Consider the following 5,000-nt stretch of genomic DNA (forward strand, 5'->3'; position numbering starts at 1 on the left):
CCCAGGTGGTCTCCCATCCAAGTACTAACCAGGCCCAACACTGAATAGCTTCCAGGATCAGACAAGATTGGGCATGTCCAGTGTGGTTTGGCTGCAGGTGCTCGATAATATTAACTTTAGACCTCTTTTACTTCTTAACTCAAGTAAATTCATTGATAAGTTGAAAAAATGTAATGTAAAATGTAACAGAAAAGAATGTTATTGCTATATAAAATTACCTACAGCACCTGGTATTCCCAGTTGGTCTCCTGTCCAAGTACTAACCAGGCCCAACACCGCATAGCTTCCAAGATCAGATGAGATTGGGCAAGTCCAGTGTGGTTTGGCTGTAGGTGCTCAAAATCATTAAATTTAGACCTCTATTACTTCTTAACTCAAGTAAATTCATTGATAAGTTGAAAAAATTAAATGTAAAATGTAATAGAAAAGAATGTTATGGCTGCAAAAAATTACCTACAGCACCTGGTATTCCCAGGTGGTTTCCCATCCAAGTACTAACCAGGCCCAACACTGCATAGCTTCCAAGATCAGACGAGATTGGGCATGTCCAGTGTGGTTTGGCTGTAGGTGCTCAAAAACATTAACTTTAGACCTCTTTTACTTCTTAACTCAAGTAAATTCAATGATTAGTTGTAAAATGAAATGTAAAATATGATAAAAAAGAATGTTATGGCAGTATAAAATTACCTACAGCTCCTGCTATTCCCAGGTGGTCTCCCATCTAAGTACTAACCTGGCCCAACACTGCATAGCTTCAAAGATCAGATGAGATTGGGCAAGTCCAGTGTGGTTTGGCTGAAGGAACTCAAAACATTAACTTTAGACCTCTTTTACTTCTTTATTCAAGTAAATTCTTTGATAAGTTGAAAAAATTAAATGTAAAATGTAATAGAAAAGAATGTTATGGCTGCATAAAATTACCTACAAGCCCTGGTATTCCCTGGTATTCCCAGGTAGTCTCCCATCCAAGTACTAACCAGGCCCAACACTGCATAGCTTCCAAGATCAGATGAGATTGGGCATGTCCAGTTTGGTTTGGCTGTAGGTGCTCAAAAACATTAACTTTAGACCTCTATTACTTCTTAACTCAAGTAAATTCATTGATAAGTTGAAAAAATTAAATGTAAAATGTAATAGAAAAGAATGTTATGGCTGTATAAAATTACCTACAGCACCTGGTATTCTCAGGTGGTCTCCCATCCAAGTACTAACCAGACCCAACACTGGATAGCTTCTAAGATCAGACGAGATTGGGCATGTCCAGTGTGGTTTGGCTGTAGGTGCTCAAAAACATTAACTTTAGACCTCTTTTACTTCTTAACTCAAGTAAATTCATTGATAAGTTGAAAAAATTAAATGTAAAATGTAATAGAAAAGAATGTTTTGGCTGTCTAAAATTACATACAGCACATGGTATTCCCGGGTGGTCTCCCATCCAAGTACAAACCAGGCCCAACACTGCATAGCTTCCAAGATCAGATGAGATTGGGCATGTCCAGTGTGGTTTGGCTGTAGGTGCTCAAAAGCATTAAATTTAGACCTCTATTACTTCTTAACTCTAGTAAATTCATTGATAAGTTGAAAAAATTAAATGTAAAATCTAATAGAAAAGAATGTTACGGCAGTATAAAATTACCTACAGCACCTGGTATTCCCAGGTGGTCTCCCATCCAAGTACAAACCAGGTCCAACACTGCATAGCTTCCAAGATCAGACGAGATTGGGCATGTCCAGTGTGGTTTGGCTGTAGGTGCTCAAAAGCATTAACTTTAGACCTCTATTACTTCTTAACTCAAGTAAATTCATTGATAAGTTGAAAAAATTAAATGTAAAATGTAATAGAAAAGACTATTATGGTAGTATAAAATTACCTACAGCACCTGGGATTCCTAGGTCATCTCCCATCCAAGTACTAACCAGGCCCAACACTGCATAGCTTACAAGATCAGACGAGATTGGGCATGTCCAGTGTGGTTTGGCTGAAGGAGCTCAAAAACATTAACTTTAGACCTCTTTTACTTCTTTACTCAAGTAAATTCATTGATAAGTTGAAAAATTAAATGTAAAATGTAATAGAAAAGAATGTTAGGCTGCATAATATTATCTACAGCACCTGGTATTCCCAGGTGGTCTCCCATCCAAGTACTAACCAGGCCCAACACTGCATAGCTTCCAAGATCAGACGAGATTGGGCATGTCCAGTGTGGTTTGGCTGTAGGTGCTCAAAAAAATTAACTTTAGACCTCTATTACTTCTTAACTCAAGTAAATTCATTGATAAGTTGAAAAAATTAAATGTAAAATGTAATAGAAAAGAATGTTATGGCTGTATAAAATTACCTACAGCACCTGGTATTCCCAGGTGGTCTCCCATCCAAGTACTAACCAGGCCCAACACTGCATAGCTTCCAAAATCAGATGAGATTGGGCATGTCCAGTGTGGTTTGGCTGTAGGTGCTCAAAAACATTAACTTTAGACCTCTTTTACTTCTTAAATCAAGTAAATTCATTGATAAGTTGAAAAAATTAAATGTAAATATAATAGAAAAGAATGTTTTGGCTGTCTAAAATTACATACAGCACCTGGTATTCCCAGGTGGTCTCCCATCCAAGCACTAACCAAGCCCAACACTACATAGCTTCCAAGATCAGACGAGATTGGGCATGTCCAGTGTGGTTTGGCTGTAGGTGCCCAAAACCATTAACTTTAGACCTCTATTACTTCTTAACTCAAGTAAATTCATTGATAAGTTGAAAAAATTAAATGTAAAATGTAATAGAAAAGAATGTTATGGCAGTATAAAATTACCTACAGCACCTGGTATTCCCAGGTGGTCTCCCATCCAAGTACTAACCAGACCCAACACTGCATAGCTTCCAAGATCAAACAAGATTGGGCATGTCCAGTGTGGTTTGGCTGTAGGTGCTCAAAAACATTAACTTTAGATCTCTTTTACTTCTTAACTCAAGTAAATTCAATGATAAGTTGAAAAAATTAAATGTAAAATGTAATAGAAAAGAATGTTTTGGCTGTATAAAATTTCCTACAGCAACTGGTTTTCCCAGGTGGTCTCCCATCCAAGTACAAACCAGGCCCAACACAGCAAGGCTTACAAGATCAGACGAGATTGGGCATGTCCAGTGTGGTTTGGCTGTAGGTGCTCAAAAACATTAACTTTAGACCTCTTTTACTTCTTAACTCAAGTAAATTCATTGATAAGTTGAAAAAATTAAATGTAAAATGTAATAGAAAAGAATGTTTTGGCTGTCTAAAATTACATACAGCACATGGTATTCCCAGTTGGTCTCCTGTCCAAGTACTAACCAGGCCCAACACCGCATAGCTTCCAAGATCAGATGAGATTGGGCAAGTCCAGTGTGGTTTGGCTGTAGGTGCTCAAAATCATTAAATTTAGACCTCTATTACTTCTTAACTCAAGTAAATTCAATGATTAGTTGTAAAATGAAATGTAAAATATGATAAAAAAGAATGTTATGGCAGTATAAAATTACCTACAGCTCCTGCTATTCCCAGGTGGTCTCCCATCTAAGTACTAACCTGCCCCAACACTGCATAGCTTCAAAGATCAGATGAGATTGGGCAAGTCCAGTGTGGTTTGGCTGTAGGTGCTCAAAAACATTAACTTTAGACCTCTTTTACTTCTTAACTCAAGCAAATTCTTTGATAAGTTGAAAAAATTAAATGTAAAATGTAATAGAAAAGAATGTTTTGGCTGTATAAAATTTCCAACAGGTACTGGTATTCCCAGGTGGTCTCCCATCCAAGTACAAACCAGGCCCAACACAGCAAAGCTTACAAGATCAGATGAGATTGGGCATGTCCAGTGTGGTTTGGCTGTAGGTGCTCAAAAGCATTACATTTTGACCTCTATTACTTCTTAACTCAAGTAAATTCATTGAAAAGTTGAAAAAATTAAATGTAAAATGTAATAGAAAAGAATGTTATGGCAGTATAAAATTACCTACAGCACCTGGTGTTCCCAGGGGGTCTCCCATCCAAGTACTAACCAGGCCCAACACTGCATAGCTTCCAAGATCAGACGAGATTGGGCATGTCCAGTGTGGTTTGGCTGTAGTTGCTCAAAAACATTAACTTTAGACCTCTATTACTTCTTAACTCAAGTAAATTCATTGATAAGTTGAAAAAATTAAATGTAAAATGTAATAGAAAAGAATGTTATGGCTGCATAAAATTACGTACAGCACCTGTTATTCCCAGGTGGTCTCCCATCCAAGTACTAACCAGGCCCAACACTGAATAGCTTCCAGGATCAGACAAGATTGGGCATGTCCAGTGTGGTTTGGCTGCAGGTGCTCGATAATATTAACTTTAGACCTCTTTTACTTCTTAACTCAAGTAAATTCATTGATAAGTTGAAAAAATGTAATGTAAAATGTAACAGAAAAGAATGTTATTGCTATATAAAATTACCTACAGCACCTGGTATTCCCAGTTGGTCTCCTGTCCAAGTACTAACCAGGCCCAACACCGCATAGCTTCCAAGATCAGATGAGATTGGGCAAGTCCAGTGTGGTTTGGCTGTAGGTGCTCAAAATCATTAAATTTAGACCTCTATTACTTCTTAACTCAAGTAAATTCATTGATAAGTTGAAAAAATTAAATGTAAAATGTAATAGAAAAGAATGTTATGGCTGCAAAAAATTACCTACAGCACCTGGTATTCCCAGGTGGTTTCCCATCCAAGTACTAACCAGGCCCAACACTGCATAGCTTCCAAGATCAGACGAGATTGGGCATGTCCAGTGTGGTTTGGCTGTAGGTGCTCAAAAACATTAACTTTAGACCTCTTTTACTTCTTAACTCAAGTAAATTCAATGATTAGTTGTAAAATGAAATGTAAAATATGATAAAAAAGAATGTTATGGCAGTATAAAATTACCTACAGCTCCTGCTATTCCCAGGTGGTCTCCCATCTAAGTACTAACCAGGCCCAACACTGCATAGCTTCCAAGATCAGA

General features: G+C 37.5%; 2 non-coding genes and 17 pseudogenes across 2 annotated transcripts; all 19 read right to left on the minus strand.

The window, feature by feature from the left end:
* The window catches only part of LOC148445600 (5S ribosomal RNA), a 119-nt pseudogene extending 20 nt beyond the window's left edge, over nt 1-99 (minus strand).
* Nucleotides 100-215: 116 nt separating this feature from the next.
* Nucleotides 216-334, minus strand: LOC148445601 (5S ribosomal RNA; annotated as a pseudogene).
* Nucleotides 335-450: 116 nt separating this feature from the next.
* On the minus strand, nt 451-569 carry LOC148445602 (5S ribosomal RNA). The gene has a single exon (XR_015875563.1). It is a non-coding gene; the product is annotated as a 5S ribosomal RNA (ribosomal RNA).
* Nucleotides 570-684: 115 nt separating this feature from the next.
* On the minus strand, nt 685-803 carry LOC148445603 (5S ribosomal RNA; annotated as a pseudogene).
* Nucleotides 804-1,163: 360 nt separating this feature from the next.
* Nucleotides 1,164-1,282, minus strand: LOC148445604 (5S ribosomal RNA; annotated as a pseudogene).
* A 116-nt stretch (nt 1,283-1,398) lies between these two features.
* LOC148445605 (5S ribosomal RNA) lies at nt 1,399-1,517 on the minus strand (annotated as a pseudogene).
* A 116-nt stretch (nt 1,518-1,633) lies between these two features.
* On the minus strand, nt 1,634-1,752 carry LOC148445606 (5S ribosomal RNA; annotated as a pseudogene).
* A 116-nt stretch (nt 1,753-1,868) lies between these two features.
* LOC148445607 (5S ribosomal RNA) lies at nt 1,869-1,987 on the minus strand (annotated as a pseudogene).
* Nucleotides 1,988-2,101: 114 nt separating this feature from the next.
* LOC148445608 (5S ribosomal RNA) lies at nt 2,102-2,220 on the minus strand (annotated as a pseudogene).
* A 116-nt stretch (nt 2,221-2,336) lies between these two features.
* On the minus strand, nt 2,337-2,455 carry LOC148445609 (5S ribosomal RNA; annotated as a pseudogene).
* A 115-nt stretch (nt 2,456-2,570) lies between these two features.
* On the minus strand, nt 2,571-2,689 carry LOC148445610 (5S ribosomal RNA; annotated as a pseudogene).
* Nucleotides 2,690-2,805: 116 nt separating this feature from the next.
* LOC148445611 (5S ribosomal RNA) lies at nt 2,806-2,924 on the minus strand (annotated as a pseudogene).
* Nucleotides 2,925-3,275: 351 nt separating this feature from the next.
* On the minus strand, nt 3,276-3,394 carry LOC148445612 (5S ribosomal RNA; annotated as a pseudogene).
* Nucleotides 3,395-3,509: 115 nt separating this feature from the next.
* On the minus strand, nt 3,510-3,628 carry LOC148445613 (5S ribosomal RNA; annotated as a pseudogene).
* Nucleotides 3,629-3,979: 351 nt separating this feature from the next.
* On the minus strand, nt 3,980-4,098 carry LOC148445614 (5S ribosomal RNA; annotated as a pseudogene).
* Nucleotides 4,099-4,214: 116 nt separating this feature from the next.
* LOC148445615 (5S ribosomal RNA) lies at nt 4,215-4,333 on the minus strand (annotated as a pseudogene).
* A 116-nt stretch (nt 4,334-4,449) lies between these two features.
* On the minus strand, nt 4,450-4,568 carry LOC148445616 (5S ribosomal RNA; annotated as a pseudogene).
* A 116-nt stretch (nt 4,569-4,684) lies between these two features.
* Nucleotides 4,685-4,803, minus strand: LOC148445617 (5S ribosomal RNA). Its single transcript, XR_015875564.1, has one exon. It is a non-coding gene; the product is annotated as a 5S ribosomal RNA (ribosomal RNA).
* A 115-nt stretch (nt 4,804-4,918) lies between these two features.
* The window catches only part of LOC148445618 (5S ribosomal RNA), a 119-nt pseudogene continuing 37 nt past the window's right edge, over nt 4,919-5,000 (minus strand).

This window comes from Taudactylus pleione, unplaced genomic scaffold (assembly GCF_031769625.1).
Source record: "Taudactylus pleione unplaced genomic scaffold, aTauple2 ptg001270l, whole genome shotgun sequence".
NCBI lineage: Eukaryota > Metazoa > Chordata > Amphibia > Anura > Myobatrachidae > Taudactylus > Taudactylus pleione.